Source organism: Dreissena polymorpha, chromosome 1, assembly GCF_020536995.1.
Source record: "Dreissena polymorpha isolate Duluth1 chromosome 1, UMN_Dpol_1.0, whole genome shotgun sequence".
Classification (NCBI taxonomy): Eukaryota; Metazoa; Mollusca; class Bivalvia; order Myida; family Dreissenidae; genus Dreissena; species Dreissena polymorpha.
This window is the reverse complement of record NC_068355.1, coordinates 210,845,979-210,867,228: the sequence shown is the minus strand read 5'-3', so window position 1 is coordinate 210,867,228 and position 21,250 is coordinate 210,845,979. Positions and strand designations below refer to the sequence as shown.

At 37.7% G+C, this 21,250-nt stretch overlaps 1 long non-coding RNA gene across 1 annotated transcript; it reads left to right on the top strand.

Annotated features, from left to right (window-relative positions):
* Nucleotides 1–19,106: 19,106 nt before the first annotated feature.
* LOC127864874 (uncharacterized) lies at nucleotides 19,107–20,308 on the top strand. The gene is made up of 3 exons (XR_008042333.1): nucleotides 19,107–19,187; nucleotides 19,498–19,669; nucleotides 20,183–20,308. It is a non-coding gene; the product is annotated as an uncharacterized LOC127864874 (long non-coding RNA).
* Nucleotides 20,309–21,250: the final 942 nt, after the last annotated feature.

Here is a 21,250-nt window from a genome sequence, read left to right as displayed (position 1 = left end):
AGAACACGAAAGTAAAGACTACTTATTTGCGAGTAACTTCATTGTCTGAGGTTACAAAAGTGTCAAAAGCAAGTAACTCCAGAGTGGAGAAAAGCACAAACAGGTTGAATGTTGAAGTACAAAGAGTGTCCTCTTTTAAGACAGTAAAACGTCCAGTTATTAAGAAGAGAAATGAAGATAAAGGTTTCAAACTATTTTCCGGACCAAGTAAACCAAATCATAATGGATTGACTTTAGACGTTTTGCAATAATTGACGCCATTTAAAAATGGCGTCGATTTAGTGACGCAAGAGTCACGTGATCTGTTGCTGAACTGCATAAAACTACACCCAAGTGTTCACGAAGTATTTTTTCCGGAAGCGACGAAAGATCCCCGAATAACCGACGAAGATTTACGGGGATTACCGATTCACAGCCTGGCGGTTGCAGTCATTTGCGAGGCCATTTCAAAAGGAGAGGATCCGTACAAGTTTTACTGTATGATCGAAAAGAATAACTTGGAAAGTGTGCTGACTGAACTGTATACTAGCGTACATTAGAAGAAATTGGGTAAATATTGCTTTATGCCATTGGTTATTAACAAAGAAGTAGCTGCATAATAAATATAAGAAGTGACCAAGCACTTAAAAATGACGTCATTCACAAACCTTAGGCCGGATATCGTTGACCCTCAATTTCATTTTGAGTCTAAAGAAAATTTAAATTAAAAAGTAAAACATAACTATAATATTTAACTTTATTTTGCACTGATTTGATCATTGAATATTTATTAAGTTCTCTATATTATAGCTTGTGTAATTCGCAAAAAACACAGGAGAACGATAGACCGATTAAATTTCAATATACACAATAAATAGTTATGTGGTCGATTACCTTTCTATGTTCTGCTCCTGCCCCTGATTCACGCAGGGTAGTTATCGCTTACTTGCGCTAGATTGGTCATTGTGGGCGCGGGTACTTCTTGCATGTAACCCGGGTACTCATAAGTATACTTACATATACACCGGGTACGGTAAATATACTCAATCGTACCCGGTCGATAATAGACTGTTCCCAAGTTGTATTCCCGCCCGAAATCCGATGTCGTAAAACGCGCTGCCGATTATCTTAAACAAACTTCTCTTTTAAAAAAAACTGAATCAACATACTTTTTGAGTATGAGTTTCGGTTATAAAGAGGCCATTTAACATAATTAAGTACAACAAAATAGCCCTGAACGACCGATTTAGCGTTAATATTCCGGGGAACCTTTTAGTATATTTACCGTACCCGGGGTAAATGTAAGTATACTTAAGAATACCCGGGGAATATGTAAGTAGTGCCCGAGCCAAAAATGACCAATCGAGCCTTACTGGCATCACTAAGTATTTTAGCATTGGAAAACCAGGTAATCGAGGAAAAGAGTGAGCTGAACGCCGTAATATTACTTCTGTTGAAACCTCGAAAGTCCGACCGGACTTGTTATTTGTTGTTGTTGTTTTCTCCAGGGTTCTCCATGTACTGCGCTCTGTACCCGTCCGTAGTGAGAGACGCACGGACGAACATCAGTTTGCAAGACTTCATTGACGATGATGGGTAAGCTTGTTCTCTGTCTTTTTAAATAATGTTTAATTATTTACATTCATTGGCAAGAAATTTCGTGGTCAAACAAACTACAACTTTTTCATGGACACGAAATTTCGTGGATTTTTTATGTTGGAAAAGCAAGAAATATGCCTCGAATGTTTGCCGTGTTGTCGACCATGTGGGAATTTATAAATAAACGAACGACTACTTTCAGGCCGGAGTGGGCGGAGCGTATTATTGCGCGCATGACGGAGCCCTCTTGGACGATGGGATGGGTGCAAAAATAGCCCGCGGTCATGTGACAGAGGAGGAATACAACACGGCGATGAACACACTGTTCGTGAAATTGCACATGTTGGACCCGCAGTCTGTCATTCCGACCTTTCATCTGCTGAATCACATCCGAGGTACGTGCTGGAAATAATTACATATAAACATTTGTAGGTATTGTCCTTATTTGCATATCTATAGGTACATGTTGGCAACATATCAATAGATACATAGTTGTGTTAATAACGTATCCACAGGTACGCTGTGGTGTTCATTATTTATGAGCCGCGCTCTGCGAAAATGGGGTTTATGTATGTGGGTCCCAGATAGGCCTGGGCAGTTCGCACAGACTAACCAGGGGAGAAACTTCCATTAAAACTTGATTTTTGCTAAGAAGAGACTTTTGTGAGGCAAAAAATGTCATAAAAGCGGAAAGTGTCGTCCCTGATGAGCCTGTACGGACTGCAAAGGCTAATCTGAGACGACACTTTACGCACGTGCATTAAACACCTTTTTCACTGAGCACGGCCCATATCCATAGATACGTGTTGGCATAAATTAGTTATCAACATATACTCACATTCAAACATTGGTGCAAATAAAGTATAGAAAAAAAATAGACAGGTTTCCCGTTTGTTTGACGATGATAAATCATTTTCCGTATTCATTGGTTTTAACTATCGAATAACTTAATGGCGCTATGTGTTTGCGCTGTTCTAAAACATTCTCCTTTTTGTATCGAGTTATTAATACATTGTTTGATTGATGGCTTGTTACGTTGCTTTTGGCCATATACATGTATATAATAAATACAATAGTTTATGATTGTGACAGCGGGACTGTCGCACAACCCACTCATGAGACACAACCCACCGAAACATGCAATAGCTTACTGATCAAATAAACTTAATTTAGTAATACACATTTCGCAAGGTGTATAAAGTGACTTAATAAAATAACGTATATTCTGTAAGCAAAGAGTTTGTGTCTTCATTTCAGCTGTCTTCATTTCAGCTCTCCCGGAATGCAACCTAGAGCTGGCCACCCGGGACTACCTCGGAGGAATGCAACCTAGAGCTGGCCACCTGGGACTACCTCGGAGGAATGCAACCTAGAGCTGGCCACCCGGGACTACCTCGGAGGCCCACTGGACGCTGCGGCACTCAGCGCGCATGCGCGGACGGCCGTAACAACGGAGACCATGCCTAGCAACGGCGCCTCGCGCATGAGCCTCGACAAAATCGAAGTTTTTTACGGCATTGACGTCGAGGAGTTTATAATGACGGAAGCACGTAACGTCGGCGTATGGAACGGGCGACGTACCGACAATAAAAGAACTAGTGACCTCCTGGATTGATGCAGCGTCATGTAATCTCGTGATCACATTTGGCGGTTTCCGGCTCTCGTCGAAAAAATGCGCTTGAATCCAGATGTCGCATCCGGAAAAAGCTCGCATACCCTATGGACTAAGCATCAATTGTTCGTCTGTGACAACGAAATGAACAAACGCATGCGTTAGTTGTGACGATGTTACAAATACGTTTCGTTGATTCGAATGTTCTATCTATTGACGTCGAGATCTGGAGGAATTTATACAATTACACATGTGTTTAGATTTTGTGGGAGAAAATAGCCAGTGTGCTTCCGTATTGAATGTAATATTGTTCATTCGACTTATTTTGTACCAAAATCATCATGTGTGTCTTCTGTGAATGTTTTAATTGTTAAGCGTACATTTTTGGTGTGAACAAATGCGAATAATGCGGTATCGATGTATAAGTTATGCTATTCACACATTTTTGAATGTATGACAAGTATTGATAAAACAGTTCGTGTGTTATACGTAACGATTTAATATCATACATCAATGACAAGCGATATTTACACGTGTTCGCTTCAACGCTTGTTAATTATGGTAGATCTAATAAGTCACAGGCTTATCAGGGACGACATGTTCCGCCCAAACTGGATTCTCGCTAAGAAGAGACTTTCTTTAAACGAAAAATACCATAAAAGCGGAGACTGTCGTCCCTGATTTGCATGTTAACATGCATTAAACCCAGTTTTCCCAAAACGCTGCTCTTATTATTCTTTTTATCGCATAATGTTCAAAGTTGTGCCTTTGTTATTATTATTAATGGTTGCTAAATATGTTAATATTTGAATATATAATTTAATATGTTGTATATGTAAATATATTTGTATATATGTAACATAAAATAACATGTAAATATGTTTGAATATGTTATATGTAATACAAAAAGTTGTTGCGATGAATTCATCTTTTATTTACGTTTAAAATTAAAATAACACAATCTAATATTTATATAAAATAAACAAAACTGAATTGGTACAAAAGCGTGTTCTTGTTTTTATTCCAAATCGCACGAAACAGCGTCTACGTTGCATGTTATGATCACCTGAAGTCTATCTTTAGTTGTGTAAACTATTTCAAAATATTCAAAGCTGCAGCCTAATAATGGATACTTATACATTTAATTAAAACCATCGATTTAGTCAAGACAAAGTATAGCGGTATGCTGGATTCGCAATATTCGTGTGTGTTTATGTCTGTTTTACTTCCTGTCCTTGCCCGTCCGTCTTCCTGTCTGTCTGTCTGACCGTCTGTGTGTCCGTAGACAAACAATTTGCCGATTGCCGATTATAACTCCTACACTATTTAAGGTACACCAATAATACATGCATGCACTTTACCTTATATGAAAAAAATGCGCATGTGCAATTCTGCATCAGGCTTCGTTAAAACTTGTTCGAAAATTATGCCCCCTGCCCTTCGAACATTGAATTATTGTAACATGATTATTGTACCCTACTTGCTACATATCGTACGGACGGACGAACACAGACAGGAAGAAAAACATACGCGACTAATTTCCCTTGGTAAGCTGGTTTACCAGTTCTAACTGCACTGATGTCCTACTTGATTTGGAGGTATGGGAAGAATTTCCCGAGAACCAACCCCCGGGAGAAAGTTTCGTCCCTACTAAGACGGGTTAGCGCAGTTTGTAGAGTGCTTGGCACCAAATATGAGAGTCGCGAGTCGGTTCCTCGGTCCGGTCTCAGGTCACATTACTATTGCGCGGGCTGGTTATTCAAACCTTTCTACGGCCATCCTCCCCATACCTCTCATTGAAATAAGGCAGCTATTAGTTTAAAACCATGTTTTTAGCTCGATCGCATAGAAAGTTTTAGGCTTATATGAAACGCTCTTGAGTCCGTTGCCTGGGCCTAGCCAGTACTTGCTGTCTATGGGTGAGAACTTAACAACGCTCAAACAGTGGGGATCAAACCCGTGACCTCCCGATCGCTAGGCGGACACAATATCCTTTGCGACACAGCGATCTTTAAACGCCAATGCCGTTCCTTCTGGCCAATGTATGTTCAGTTAGAACTGCTAAACCAACAAACCAAGGTAAGTGAGAGTTGGTAAAGTGAGCGCCTTGACGTGAATGCATATCGTGGAAAACAGAGAAATCAGTGAAAAATCTAACAACAAACAAACAAACAAAACTGTGACACGTTCGGTTTGATGAGCCGTGCACTGTGAACACGGGGATCAATGCATGTGCGTAAAGTGTTGTCCCAGAACTGCCTGTGCAGTCCGCATAGGCTAATCAGGGACGACATTTCGCTTTCATGATATTTTCGTTTCAAGAAAGTCAAAATTTTGCGGAAAGTGTCGTCAATGATAAGCCTATGCGAACAGCACAGGCTAATCTGGGACGGCACTTTACGCACATGCATTAAACCGCTTTTTCACGGAGCACAGTCCATATGTTTGAGTGTATAAAGCATAATAACATATTTAATTTAATTCAATTTTATTTTATTTCATTGATCACATAAGTAATTAAAATAGGTAAACACAATTTATGACTGTCTACGTATTTAAACCATCTGTTCACAGCATTGATGAATGGTTGTTTATGTTTAATGTTTACGATGATTTTAATGTCTGGTCGTGTCAATTATAAACATGCATTGATGCTACTTCTTTTGAATGGATCAGAGATTATCATAATAAGTTTAACCATTAATACACTTTCTATTGCAGTTATTGATTTTCACTTTGAGTGTAAGAAGGCTCCACATTGCTTGTATACAGCATCTATTTGAAAATGAATCAGGTTTTATTCTATGAAATATGAGCGATTTTTAAATGAAAGGTTTAAAGACGTGCGTCAAACGTAAACAATGAGAAATTAACAAGTTTATGGATGATAGAGTGATGTGGGCTTTTCTTATTGATTGATTTTAATTAAATTCTAATATGATTAAAATGCACCGCTGTATAAGTTGTAATAATTTGAACGTTCAACATTAAATAGCGTATTAGTAAACAGTTACATTTTATTTCGCAAATACGCATCTACGTTTATTTTTTAAAATCATCTACGTCTAATGTTTTAAGTCATCGACGTCTAATGTTATCAACTGATTTTCTACATGCGTTGCAATATAGTAGAGAAGTAAACGAGCTTTATACCAAGAAAGATACAGGCCTTTAATTACATAACTTTTATCAATTAATAAACAACGTATCCATCAAATGGAATTATTTCACGAGCAAAGGAACATTCGATAGAGTAATAAGACTTTAAGGGAACAAATATTATAAGGGGGGAGGGACTTAAAGGATTTGTAAACAAGTTCAAAGAACCTAAACATGCAGGTTTTGGAAAGAAGAAGGTTTTTCGGTTGTGTTTTTATTCTGAGGACAATTTTATGTGCATGTAATAAGTATAAATTGTTATTGTGACGTCAAATTTCATCATTATCATCAACAACACCACCTTAATAATGACATTAATATAGTAACTGTATCGGTACCACTCCCATCATCTTGACAAACACCGACGACATCATCAGCAAACAAATTTTCTTTTAGAACAACAACAACAGCAACAAAAAGAACTACTTTTACATGAAATATCAAAAACAACAACTACTACTACTACTACTACTGCTTCTTTAATTAGGAATAGCTTGTATTCAATGTAAATTGTTTTTATTTGAATTTAAAAACAAATAACTGTGATGATGATGATGATGATGATGATGATGATGATGATGATGATGATGATGATGATGATGATGATGATGATGATGATGATTGATGATGATGATGATGATGATGATGATGATGATGATGATGATGATGATGATGATGATGATGATGATGATGATGATGATGATGATGATGATGATGATGATGATGATGATGATGATGATGATGATGATGATTATGATTATGATGATGATGATGATGATGATGATGATGATGATGATGATGATGATGATGATGATGATGATGATGATGATGATGATGATGATGATGATGATGATGATGATGATGATGATTATTATTATTATGATTATGATGATGATGGTCATCATCATTTTTACTTAAACTTCCATTAGTATTAATTTATTATATAAATTAAGTTGCTGTTGTTCCTGTAACTAAGTGACTACTTCTGTACTCCAACAAATATTGATACAACTTTCATTATTTGTTTATCAAAGCGCTGCGAGGTTTAAAAGCACTAAGTTTTCTTATTCACAGAAGGATGTGGCGACATCGGGACATCTAACCCCGGAGCGCACATTGCCAATACCGGAACTGGTATCGGTAGGTCGTTTTAGACATATTTTCCTCCGTTTTATCGTTATTGTTATATATGCAAAGTGAACTCAATGGAATTGATAACATACACGTAAACGGTCATTGATGCCAAACACGTAAACGGTCATTGATGACAAACACGTAAACGGTCATTGATAACAAACACGTGAACAGTCATTGATAACAAACACGTAAACAGTCAATGATAACCAAAACGTTAACAGTCATTGATAACAAACAAGTAAACGGTCATTGAAAACAAACTCGTAAACGGTCATTGATGCCAAACACGTAAACGGTCATTGATAACAAACACGTAAACGGTCGTTGATAACAAACACGTAAACGGTCATTGATAACAAACACGTAAATTAACACATAATTTTTTATCTGAACTCTTTCCACTTTTAGGGCTGACATTTTTTATTGGGTCTTCCAAGTCGCCTTGCTGCGGAACGCTCAACAACTGGAAATTCTTTGTGACGTCAATTTGGGACGTCACGATGCATCTATGGCGGCCGACATCGACATCAAGTTACGAACTTATTGCGCAACAAGCATTTACAGGTAACGGAGATCAGACGAACTTAACTTGATTTTATTTAACAAGTTCCACACTAAAGTACAAGCTAATTCTCAGAAGGTAATTAAAAAAAATCCGCATATCTTTACACTGAAATTAAAGAGGGAATAATGACATTCGGCGTTTCGATTATTTTGTTTTACTTTGATTTTTTTCACGAATAGAACAAGTACACTGTTATACACCTACGCCTAACAAATGTTCGTTATAAATTAAAACATTCAGTTGCCACAATTTTAGTCACCGATATTCTGATTACATAAACGGCACAGCAAAATATTGAACATCAGACATGTATATTGAGTGTTTGTCAGAAGAGAACGAAGAACGTTCACATGATTTTCTTAATAATTTTCCGGTCCTAATAATGTATTTAAAATGAACAAATTCTCAGCAATAACATAAAAATAAATAAAGAACTTCCACATGATTTACTTTATAGTTTGTCGTTCTTTATTTTGTATTTTAAATGTACAAATTCGCTTATTTTCAGCCGCCGTCGGACTAAACACTCCTTTGTCGACGGGTACAGTAGAGGTTGAAATCGATGACGTCATAGGGTGGTATGTGTGACATCACTCCATGTTCATGGCCGTTTTTGATTTAAGATTGTTATATTTATATACAATATATAAAACAGTTCATATGTGTGTGAATAAATGAACACTATTCACTTCATACACTTCCGGTTCATAGAAAACATTGTATCCGATGGTCTGCCCTTCCGCGAATGTTAGTGCTGCTATCGCGGTAAAAAGTGAATAGTGTTACCAGTTGACTGTCTTTTGGCCCTATTCCACCACGAAAACAAGCCCAAGATTCGCTACGATTTATCACATTTATTGAATCGGGAAGACTCGTGACAGTCTACGATTCAGTTACGACACTGGTACGATTGAGTTACGACGAATCGTGGGGTTCGGTTGAAGTCTTGCAAATAGGGTCGCGACTTCACTACGATGTGTAAGAATCTTCTGCGACTGTACTACGAACGATGCAGATCGGTCACGACTAAGCTAGGACCTCACCGAACGCACCCATTAATTCGGCGCCAATATCTACTGATATTGATTCTAACACCGCACGCGACTTGTTTTCTATTGACATAGAAGGAAATCAAGTGTGGGCTATTCTGCAATAAATTGTGGGCGGAGCTTTATGTTTCGAAAATAGTTCCGAATAAATAAAGAAAACATTGCAGTAAAATGCACGTGCTAAATCCCGCTATAAAAGAAATGCAATAAATGTAGCATGTATATAAATGTAATGAAACAACAAATTGTATACTTAGTGATAAGTGGCTTGACCACGCCTGCAAAGAATGTTTTTTTTTAAGAAACGTAATTAAGAAAACATTTATAGCATGTCAGCTTTTCAAAAGAATTAATACACGTGTGTTCATTTAGTTTCTATAAGTGTTGTTCTCAATGAAAGTGATGTAATTTGCAAAATATTTATGAATGAAAACGACGTCATATGTTTGTACAATTCAATGACGTCACTAAATAGTGAATTTTGTACTAAGAGGGGCAGAGTATTGAAAAATATACTTCACGTCCAAAAGCTTGAACCAAATCAATCCGAATCGTGTTAGAATATGAATAATATTTTTATATGATGGCTTGTTGTCGAATAACCGACAGTAAGGAGTATAGATTCGTGTTATCAAAGCACTCGTGCTCCGCATTCGTGATTTAATTCCTACGCATCTATACTCCTTACTTTGGGTTATTCGACAAAAACATGATAGAAAAATAATAATTCTTAATCATTCTTTACAAAATCGTAACTGTTTCGTAACTAAATCGCGAGAATCTTAGCGGGCTCGCAAATCACTCGGGGTGAACTCTTGAGAGTCTTGACAAAGTCGTAACTGATTCGTAGACAGATCACGTGATCACCGATTTCCCGATTGAGTTACGAATTACCTACGATTCTATCACGACGCCCAAGAACGCACTACGACGCTGTTACGAGTCAACTGCGATTAAATTCTGTCTTGGTCAAATTTTAAACACGTTTAAAATCTGGCCACGATTTTTCCTCACGAGTTGAAGGAATCACTTACGATCGGCCCGCGACTAACTACGAATGAGTTAGGACCTTCGCCGATTGAGCTAAGAATGTCCCCGACCTCAAAATATTGGAAATCGGGCCAAATCGTGGGAAATCGGGTCGAAGTGGAATTCCCCTATTTGTTATTGTTACGCAGGTACACATCCGGTGCAGAGCTCATTCCTTCCAGCGTCGCAGCGGGTTCGAGCAACCAGAACCAGGTGCTGGCGGCCCCGGTCGTTGGGACGGAAGTTCCCTGGGCGATGATGCCGGATACTGCCAATACCTACGCCGCCGGAGCGGTTGTGACTGCCAGTAAGTAGCGGTTGTCTATGTATATCGCCAGCGACGGGATTCTCACATATTTACATCGTTTGAAAAAAGGGTACGTCTATCAACATTTGGTTTGGTCGTCGCTCACTTTGTCCTTTTTTTAAAGTTCTTTTGGCCATTGATGTGATTTATGTGGTTGTTATGTTTGGTGTGATTGAGTGATTCATATGCTTTGATGTGATTGACGTTATCGATATAATCAATACGATTGCTGCGAGTCTGAGTATGTTTTAAAGAAGAAAAAACATACAAAGAAGAAACCAATAAACAAAAACAAAACCGAAAATAATTTGTATTATCAGTTAATTGTTATGTTATGAGCTCGCATTTATTTCATTATGCGTATTCAGATGAGGATCCAGTAATCGTGGACGATAGCGTCACAATCAGCGACACTAAGACGTCACAGCCGATATTCACCATTGACGTCACGGATGCGGACACAACCGATCTCGTGGCGGTTACTTCCGGTTCTACTGTTTTGATGAAAGTGAAAACTTTCGCTCATGTTCACTTTTTAGTCTTATTTTGAGGTCATTACGTGATTATTTCAGAAAAATCCCATTTAATTAATATGTTCATGAATGAGTGAATATATTTATTTTCTATGTCATCACAAGCTGATGTACAAAATTATTGTCTTGTTATTTAATTCTTTTTAACAGTTTATTAACATTTTAAGAGGTTTAAACTTAAGACCTTCGCGGGAATAATACATCCGTCATTTGATCGTAAAAAATAATGAAATAATTCACTTGTTGTCTCATTAATAGTTTTTTTTCTGTTCGAAATAAGTAATAATATTGCATATTTTTCTCTATAAACTACAGGAAAACATATATCACATATTTTTGATTAAATTGAAAGCCAAACATTCAAAATCTAATACAATTTGAAGATTTCATATTATACGTACAAGTATACCTAATTATAGTAGTTTGGCAAATGTGAACGATTATTTACTTAAACAACTTGACAATACTCATATAAATGTATTTATTTAATAAATTGCTCTTAAGTTGTTTAAGTATCAGATATCTTCTACTTAGCATTTTGTTAGCGGTTTAAGAAGTCTATAAATAAAGTGATTCGAAAATTATATAAAACGTTTATCGTTTCTGGTTGAGTTTATGTTATGCAACTACTTAATGAGTGATTTTTTCTGAATTAATTGACCTCTACTATCTAGGCCCCGGTGTTTGTTCCGGTTTCTCTTCTGACCGTTCACCCGACCCCGATCAGTGACGTCACGACAACGGCTAGGTCTCTCTATGCATATGACGTCACGGACACGAACCCAATTACGTGCACAGTCGATAACACCAAGTTTGAAATCAAAACGGTTGGATCAGGTTCGTATTATTTACAAATATAAGAAAAAACTTTAAAAAAGTACGCCCCGCCTGCACTGGAGTTTCGTTTCGGAAATGCCTATAAACGAAACTTTCCATTAAGGCGGAAAGTGTCTTCCCTAATAAGCCTGTGCGGACTGCACAGGCTGCTATGTGATTATTTTTAATGAACAAGAATTACGCTCTATTTTCTCTAAACGAGTCATCTGACCAACAATAAACAAACTCTTTGGATAGTTCATACTGATACATATAGTGAGTTTTATTTTTATTTTCTTTAAACATTTCGGCTGACTATGTTTTCACTGTTTTCATTTTTTGAACTTATTTTAAAAAAATATACTTTTGCACTTATTTGAATATGTTAAATGAATTATTTATATTTTCTTCATTTTTTGTTAAATATGTGTTATTTCTTATTATATATATATATATATAATTTTCATATAATTTTTGTTTTTATTACATTACTCTGATTTTATTTAATAATTTATATTTTTAGTTCTTGCAGTATTATTGTCAACTAGTTAAAGTTTGCAATTTGTTTTATCTGCAGCCTACGAACTTTGGCTGAAGGCGGAGTCAGCGAGTACGCTGAATCATGACGTCACCGCTGTAGAATCCATGACGATCACGTGCAGTGACGGGACGGACCAAATCACCAGCAGTTACAAGGTGGACATTTCAGACGCGGTACGTGTACATTTAAGCGGCGCTCTGGGAAAACGGGGCTTAATGCAAGTGCGTACAGTGTCGTCTGAGATTAGCCTCTGCAGTCCGCTTGTACGGCATTTTACTTTTAAAGCCCCATTACTACTCAAAATCAACGAAAATTTCGTACAATATTTCGTAAAATAAATTTGAACAATTAAAAATCAGTGTTCCTAATGGCAATTGCCGAAATTTCAACGCCAGATGTGGTCTGGTAAAATAGATGTTTGTAGACACAAAATGCTCGTTTTTATTATTGTTTTGCATATTTAATTCCATTTTTTGTTTCCCGCAACGATATGTATTCATACGACACATTAACACTAACATGGTACCATTTTAGTGTTCGTGTTTCGTATGAATAGATTTATTTGCGGGAAATTAAAATGGAATTAATTGTGTCACAAATAAATAAAAACGAGCATTTTTTTATCTACAAAAATATATGTTATCATATGACATCTAACGTTGAAATTGTGGCTATTGCTATAAGGAACACTGATTGCTTAGGTGTTAACTTTATTTTACGAAATACTTTATGAAATTGTCTTTGATTTTGAACGTTATAGAGGCTTTAAAGAAATTCTCTTTTTTATCAACAAATCCTGTTAAAGCGGAAAGTGTCGTCCCTGATCAGCCTCTGCAGACTAGACAGATAAATCTGGTGCGACACTTAACGCACATGCATTAAGCCCCGTTTTACCCCAGCGCGGCTCATTTCTTTATCGAATTCACCGGTATTCTCTCCTACATGAGCACCGCAATCGGAAAACCGCATGAACGCAGTGTTTCGGAGTAGCTCGGTCTGTCGGTCCGTTGATGTGTCCGGAAAGCAGCGTCCAATACATCCATAAGCTATGGACGGTTGCATTTGGTCAATGCAATGACAGATATATGAAATAATTCACATTTGTGGATCGCCAAAGCGTGGCGAAAGGGGAGGGCGGGAAGGGGGGGGGGCGTGAGGATTGCGGTACAGGAGACGTTCGATTCCAGACATAGAAGTTGTGTATTTTAGTTCCCGATATGAAACAAACGGTATAATGAAGAAAAGCGTTTGTTTTAAGAAAATATGGCCTGATATTGCTTGGACAACATTGAAAAAACTAACTTTTTTTATATATTTGACGATTTTCTAAAGTTGTGACAGTGATTCCAAAAATAAAATAATAATGGATATAACTGAGCGAAAACACTATGAACATAGATATAAGCTATATATTCCGTTTGTAAGGGCGTAGACTTAGATAGTATAGCCTACATCATGGGATACATTACACAAGTTGTTTTTTACCTCTCTATATAAAAAATAGTTCTTAAGATATGGCATATGCTTTACTTTCAAATTGAAAAAAAAGAGTAAATCTTCATTAAAGGCCCCCGTTCTAACCAATTTTGCCGGTACTTCCGGTCCGCTGGGTGACCTATCGCCAGTGGGCACTTCCGTACATCAGTTCACCGTTACCGACCAGGATGACGCTATTTCCTGTTCCATCAACGCGCCGGAGAGTGCAAAGTTTGGCATCACCAAGGTGGATACCGCTACCGGAGCTCAACGTAAGTTTGGTGACGTCATTACGTTAATGTGCAGACGTCGTTACGTTAGTTTGGTGACGGTAATACGTAAGTTTAGTGACGTTATTTTAATGATGATGATGATTGTGATAGTGGTGAATCCATTAATATGGTCATGATGATTGTTATAGTGGTTTTGTTGATGAGGAGTAGGAATATAATTATCAGTATACTGCTGCAGCTGCTGCTTTTGATGATAATGTTATAGTGATGATGATGATGATGAGTAGGAGGAGGAGGAGGAGGAGGAGGAGGAGGAGGAGGAGGAGGAGGAGGAGGAGGAGGAGGTGGATGTTGATGATGAGGAGGAGAAGGTGGATAAATTTTTGTTAATGCGAGTGTCAAAGAGATGCTAAAATGGTTTAAATATCGGTGACACCTTTTGCTAAGCCATCAGGTTTAATTAGGTGGTTTTTTTTAAGGGTTCGACGTCAAGACGATTGCCCTGCTTGATTAAGACTCTGCTACGAGTTAAACGATCACCGTCACGTGCACTGATGCTATCAACACTGTGACGTCATCAAGGACCATCAATATAGCCGATGACGTAAGCATAATAAAAATGAATAACTGAAAAACGATTTAATCATTTGTTAAAACATGTTTTCGAATAAGTTAATCGTTTATCGTTTATTATTTAGTAAATACTGTTTACTGAAGTCGATGTGAACGTTTAGAGTTTAAACTATTGACAAAAAACATGTGTTTTGCACTGTCATAATTTTTCTCAATTGACATTCTAGCACTCATTCCGTTGTAATTGGTATTCCACTGTTCGAAAAGTACGTCGGTCGGTCGCAATAGTGATACATCGTTTTTGTCCGGATTCCTCGGTTAGATAGATCTCAACAATCGTGATACATGGACTATTCCCGGAATAGTCCGTAAGATAAATTTATGCAATAAATCGCCTGATGATTCAAAGTTGGTCGGTCGGTCCCTAATCAATTTCTTTTCCCTTCGATATCAAGAGAACGCTTGGACTTACGATCATCAAAATGGGTATGCTGGTTACATATGACGCCCTTAATTTTTAAGGCAAAAACGTCAAATGTAAATGTCACAGAAGCTTGGAAGATGAAATTCGTTTTCTATTAAAAACCTGTAAAGAAATGATTCTATGGTTTGACGTCGCGGTCCTGCATATTTTTAAAACGTCATGTGTTACTCTTCTGTTTTCGCTATTGCTTCAAACAGGTAATGAAGTTTCCAGATTTATAAGAAGATCACAATAAACCTACATATTGCTTTAGAAACCGGTTTTTACCGGACTTCCCGCTACGCTGTCGCCGGCGCGTGCCGACGGATTGCTGACGGGGCGTCACTTCGCACGTTCAGCGTCACGGACGTCAACGACCAGAGTTTCATAACTTGCTCAATTTAGGTAAGTAATTTCTGGGATTACTATATAAAATCGTTATATTGAGTATAATCGTAAAATTCTGGAAATATCAACTATAGATTTTGTATGTAAATTGTATAATTACTATCTCTTTTTATACACCCATCAAGTACACAAACAATGAAAAAAAGCCCACGGGCTGTTTGTTTTTTAAGTGTTTTTTTTACATGTAAACTTCAACAAAAAGCTTTTGCTATTGAGACTAAGCATATAAATACCAGTACAAAAAAGCAAATGGGAAAAGAACTTGACAGTAAGAAAACTTTGAAAAAGCATTAACTTTAAAGTAAACTTGTTGATATAGTGTTCTTTTGTTCAACTCATGACTGCATAAAAATAAATACCGGTATTTTCACAATTGGCGCAGTAATGTGTGCAAATTAGAAGCTTTCTTATTTATTGTGCATTAAAATCGATTACCAACCGAAACCAATAAACATCCAATTATCCTCTATGTGAGAATGCCGTGGTGTTATAGATATGGTGTCCGCCTAGCGACAGGGCGTTCATATGTGCGATCCCCAATGTGGGAGTTTTCATTATATCCTCCCAAAGACACCAAGTACTGGATCTAACCAGGAATCGGACTCGATAGAGTTTGAATAACCTTTAGATTCTCGATGCATTCGAGCAGCAATAAATAGGTGTAAAGGTACAGGTATCGCCTTCTTACGCCACAGGCGCCACAGGACAGCTTCTTCAACGTGGTTCCCGGCACGGCGCGGACATTTGCCATCTGGGTGAAAGCCGGCGTGAAGTTGGACGCGGCGACGTCACCTCTCCTCGTTAACGTTCAGTGCGTTGATGACAGATCGCCGGCGAATATCATAACCGAAACGTTCACGGTTCCCTTACTTGATAAGGTACCATACAAACCATTTTATTTGTCGGAATTAATTTCGTGATTTTTTGTTTTAAAAATGTCTTTTCCTTGGACACGTTAATCTGTGAAGTACTGCGAAGTTCATATTAAACGGTCTACTCTAATTTTCGTGGACTTCGTGGGTTCTCAATCACGCAGTTAACTGTTCAAAGAACGTTTACTGCTCCCTTACTTGAGAAGGTACTTCGAAATCATTTTTATTCTATAACCAGATGAAAATCGATACTATAACAACGATCTTATAAACTTAAGCTTTATACTATCGCTATTTTTAGATCAGATTTGGGATTTTTCAAAAAATGGAGAATACGTTTTTGTCAATTACGGAAAGATAAAATCGTCATAAAATGCGATGTTTTATAATTATTAATGGAAAAGGGGATGAAATAATAGAATAAATAGAATACTATGTGAGTTTTGAATAAATATCAAGTTTATCATGCTCGGCTCGAACCATGGTAGCGCTCGGCACGCCTCGCGCTAACATGGTTCAAAGCCTCGCGTGATAAACTTGATCTTTATCCTCTTTATATTTGTGGCCATGATATTTTGTTGCCTAAAAATACATTTTCGTACGCAGGTCAATTTGTGGATTTTCAATTTAGGAAGAAATGTTGAAATTAAGTCGGTCATTTTCCGAAGTTTTTGTGTTAAATTCGTGGATCGGTAAACCCACAAAATCAACGAACATTAACCCATTTATGCCTAACGTCTAGAAAAAAATGCCTTGGCAAACAGCATTTACCCAGATGAAACGCCGCATGATGCGGCGTCTCATCAGGGTCTGCGCTGTTTGCTTAAATGATTTTTTGTAAGACCTATTCTAAATATAGAAATTAATATACTAGACATCCCTAATTTTGGAAATAAATTGATCCAATTTGGAAGGATGGGAGAGTCCACTACGCATAAATGGGTTAATGTATCACAAATAATAATCATTGTACTTCATTTGTCTCGCAATATTATAGTGCTCACAAAAATATTGTCCATCCGAATCTGTGACATCTTCATATTCGTTATATTGTGATATTGTTTTTTAAAAGCCTGATATTTTAGACAAAAAATTAATACATACGTGATTTTAATCATCTGTATTTTCAAGAACATTTTTTTCTCAAAAATTGAAAATTAACATGTCCTTTTTTTACAGTAACATAAATACTCAAACTCAACGAATATTTCGCAAAATATTTCGTAAAATAAAGTTAACCCATACGAAATCAGTGTTCCTTATAGCAATAGCGAAATTTTCAACGCTATATATGGTATGGTAACATAGATTTAATGAGATACAAAATGCTCGTTATTACTTTTTTTGCGACAAAAGATTCCATTTCCATTTAATTTCACGCCACGATATCCGAATATTTACCAGCGAACTCGATACTGGCTCCGGGCAGCGTCGTAATCATGAGAACGACCACATATTTCGCAATTTAGGATATTGCTATATGTAACATTAATTTTTTTGTGTTAACTTTATTTTTCGAAATATTGTAAGAAATATTCGTTGATTTTGAGTGTTGATGGGTTTTGAACATATCCTTGTTTTTTTAAGCAAACGATGTTGCACATTCAAGCTGATTTTGTTCACAGCGGTACTATTGTACACAAACATCTTTTCACCTGTTCTGTTAGGTGACACGGTATTTCGTGTATACACATTCAATCTTTTGGAATTTAACATAGAGTTTCTTTCTGACAGAAAAATGTATAGTGAAAATTGCCGGTCGCTTTTCATTTGTCAAATTGACTTCCACAACTGGTCAAGAATTGAATGTCAAAGACATCGAACACTATAATTGATCAATTGTATACAAGAACAAAAACAATAACAACAACGACAACACCGACAACAACAACATATACTACAAATACTACTTCTACTATTGATCATCTATTTATTTATATGTCATTCAGTTAACAGTTCAGATTTTGAAAACTAATGCTATACGTGTTTTATATTAACCATTGACTTTAGCAATTCATTTTTTAAAGTTGAGCAATTCATTTTAAAATACTCCTCATATTTCATTAACTGTGTTTTTATGTAGAACGCTTAACATCCATCTATATAATCACATATTGCACGGATTTTACTAATAAAATACAGGTCTTTACTGTAACAAAAAAATCATGGTATTTTATATTTTGTATAGCCTCCGACGTTCGTTACGGGAATTCCCGGCACATCTCCGTCTATTCCCGACTCGACCGTCACCGCGACGTCACTCGGTGTCTTCACCGTTACCGATCCCGACACGACATGCAGTATTACGTCATCGCTGACGTCAGTGTATGAGATCAGATCCGTGACGTCACCGGCAGATCTTCAAAAGCCGGGTATGGCGTCTTTTAATAACGGATTAAGTCTTCTCAATAATAAGTCATTTTGTGGAGCACGCTTGATAAAAGCTCGATACAGAAGTCTCAATGGTGTATGCGAGTAAGCGCATGCATTCGATCTTACTCCGACTGTAAGTTCGTCGGTCACCAAGTGAAGCGTGTCGAGTGTACATCCGCCTCCCTAACTCAAAAAGTTTAGGTTACGCTTTGTTGTAAAAGTATGACATCGTGAACAAGATCCTTAAAGACCACACCATTTTAAATAAATTTTAAACAACCAATATATTTTTTTTTACCTTTAAACATGTCTTATTCTAGAGTTCCAAGTGTGGGTCAGTGCCGCCGTAACACAAGCGTCTATAGACTTCAATGACCAGGCGGTTCCGTTGCCGTTGACGATCACGTGTACGGATGGAAACACCGCCATCACGGGAACGTTCAACGTCAATATTGTCGACGAGGTTTGTATGGAACTGTTTTAAAAAGCAATGTTGGATGTTTTTATGGGTTCAGTGCATCTGCGTAAAGTGTCATCCCATAAGGATATTCGCCAGTGCAATCCGCATATACTACTCAGGGACGACTCTTTCCGCTTTTGTGGATTTCATTTCGTTGAACGGAAGTCTCTTCTTCGCGAAAATCTTCATTATGTGGAAAATTGTCGTCCCTGATTAGCCTGTGCAGACTGCACTTTACGCACATGCAGTTACAGGTTGCAGAGTCAACGGGGTTTGCCGGGTTTTACACATTTTTTTCTCTTGGCGACTTTAGCCTCCGGTGATATCAGTACTTCCGGCGATCGGAACGGCTATCAACGACGGTTTGCAGACGGTCGCCACAATCCTCCACACGTTCAGCGTGACAGACAGCGATGACGCCGTAAACTGCTCCGTGAGAGCGCCGCAAAACGCCCGTTTTGAAGTGGTACTCGCCACTAGCCCAGGTTGTCTGTCGTCGAATTTCAATGTTGCAAAAGTGGCTAAACAGAAATGAATTTTACTTTATATGTAAAACACATTTGAAATGAATTATTAGTCAATACCGCATAGTCTCGTGTTACGATTACAAGTTAAAATCTGGTTTTCTCGTAAGATTTAGATAGGATCCAATTGTCTTAAACTATTCAAGAGCCGTGCTCTGGGAAAACGGAGCTTAATGCATGTGCGTAAATTGTCTTCTCTGATTAGCCTGTGCAGTTCGCATAGATTATTTAGCCACGATACTTTCAGCTTAAATATTTATTTTTTTAATTCCATAAAAGCCCCGTTTTTGATAGAGGGCTGGTCATATTTCACCAAGCAAGTGTCTAAAGTATACCATTTCACGAGTTTCTTTCTCCCTCCGCTACAGTAAGAATCTCCTTTCCTCCAGTAGTCAGTAAACAAACAAATGCTCATAATTACTTATTTCGGCGAGTTATTTTTTTAACCGACCGACGAATTATGCTTGTTTTCAGCGTTCAATATCCGCGTTAAAGCGGGGGCGACGTTAGCGGCCGCCGATGGACCTCACGTCATCAACGTGGATTGTTCAGACAGCGTCAACACCGTCAATCACACGTTCACAAAGCCAGCCTGTATTAATACGGTAGGCAATTTTATGTTACCCCCAACCCCCACCCCCCCCCGCAAACAAAGGGTTTATTTACAAGTGAACTGTTACCTATTTCACTGTAGCCACCGACTTTTGTTATATCATGAATGAAGCGTTCTATCACGCAATAATGTATTACGTTTATGTTTACCACTGCATTGGTATTTCACTTTAGCCGCCGACTTTTGTCTCCGGCATGCCCGGAAGTTCTGCGAGCATCTCTGACGCCACTGTCACACAGACGTTGCTCGGGAAATTCACATCTACAGACCCTGATACAACTTGCTCTGTGACCTCAACTTGCGTATGAGGTCAGAAAAGTGACGTCACCGGCGAATCCTCAACAACCTGGTAGAGTAATCATTGATCATATTGTGAATGCCTACAATTTTAAGGCTCATGAACCACCACAAGGGTACATTTAGTAATGTTCAATTGGTCATTGTCGGTTCATCTGTTCAGGAACTATATGTACTTAAAAGTACCCGGATGTTCATAAGTATACTACAAAGTACCCGTGGTACGGAAAATACATACTAAGTAAGAAAATACCTAGGGGTATGACCGGGTGCCTTTAAGCGTATTTTTTGTACACGGGGTACAGTTAAGTGAACTTAAGAGTACTTAAGAGTACACGGGGTACTTCTAAATTGTAACTGAGCCGACAAAGCAATTGAACCAATAGAAGTCTCATCGTCGACCCGTCCGTTCATTCATCTTTTAATCGCATTTATTTTGCATTAGTATGTGAGATTATAAAACATATCTCCTTCAATTTTAATGTAGCAGGGTTCGGTATAAGAATAACTTATACTGCCTTGCATTATGAGCTAGCTTTTATAACGACGCGGTACCGGGTTCGATCCCCGACCACATTTTAGTAAAAGAGCAGAGCTTTGATTCTGGCAATTCTTTCAAATTAAACATCGAC